Raw genomic sequence first — 1,441 nt, 5'->3', positions numbered from 1 at the left:
AATTGAGACCTCCTGGATTAACTCCATTACCTGATACCAATAAGGCCACAAAAGAAAAAAAAAATAGGTGACCACGTCCAGAATGATAGACCACACGGTCATGGCCGTGAAAGGTGTAAAGGACGTGGCCATGGCCACAATAACACATTTGGCCGTGAGAATCACTATGGCAGAGGCTGTGGGTATCGACCCAATTTAGGCAGTGGTCGTGGTATATCCTTTAAACCACAAAGCTCGACCAAATAAGTATGCCATAGATGTGGAATGGGGAACCGTTGGGCTAAGATATGAAGGACTCCCAAACATTTTTGTGACACGAGCCCTTTTTTCATAATAAAGACTATATGTCTAGATAATATTGGTGAATACATGTCCCATGCGTTTAAATGATTATGGTATGTCCATGGGGGTAAGTGTGGACAATTATGTGATACATGTCCATACCAAGAACGGATAGACCATAACTTATGAGGTCAAAACTCCCATTCACAGCTTGGGCCACACGAAATTTACATGCACCTAAGTTAATACACATCAGGCCATTTAGTGATCATATATATCCCCTATCACAATTATTAAAGGGTCAAGAGCCAGACATACCCCATGATAAGACATTTGGATGTTCTGTCTATGTACTAATTGGTCCACCACAGAGAACTAAGATGGGACCTCAAAAGGAGGATGGGGATATATGTTGGATATGATTCTCCCACAATAATAAAGTATTTTGAGCCAACTATGGGTGATTATATTTGAGGCCAGGTACACGGATTATTTTAAGACCAGGAGGAGAAAAAAATAATAAAGCTGGTAAAAAAATGGTAAAAGAAATAGAATGGAATCAACCATCAATGTCTTGGCAAGATTCTCGGACTAAAGAATGTGAAATAGACGTCCAAAGATTATACATTTACAAAGCTAGCTAATCAAATGCCAGACATATTTGCTGACCCGAAAAAGAATGACTAAGTCATATATAAACCAGCTTGTAAAACACCAACAAATTTAATGTCCAAGAAGAGACACAGTCAAGTTGCTACAGAGTCTAGACAACGTATGAAACGTGGTAGACCAATAAGTTCCAAAAGATAAGAATCCTCGGAAACAAAAGAAAGGTGCAGAGAATGATAATCAAAATCCAAATCCGAGGTTACTAAGGAAACCATCCCAGACGTGGAGATAAGGCCGACCGACTCTAAGGTACAGGTACCAAACAATGTAGCTTAGGACGCCAAGCTGCAAAGTATTAAAGGTCCTGATTATAATGAATCTCAATCGATTATATCATGTCTGGAAAATAATGGAACCAATAAGGAATGTCGACATAAGATGATTTATTTGCATACAAGGTAGCACTTGAATTTATGAATATAAGCAAGGATCATGAACCCACGTCAATATAAGAGTGCGCACTCGTAGAACATATTGGATTGAATGGAAA

This window comes from Brassica oleracea, chromosome C2 (genome assembly GCF_000695525.1).
Source record: "Brassica oleracea var. oleracea cultivar TO1000 chromosome C2, BOL, whole genome shotgun sequence".
In the NCBI taxonomy this organism is placed as follows: Eukaryota; Viridiplantae; Streptophyta; class Magnoliopsida; order Brassicales; family Brassicaceae; genus Brassica; species Brassica oleracea.
This window is presented reverse-complemented; position numbering follows the sequence as displayed.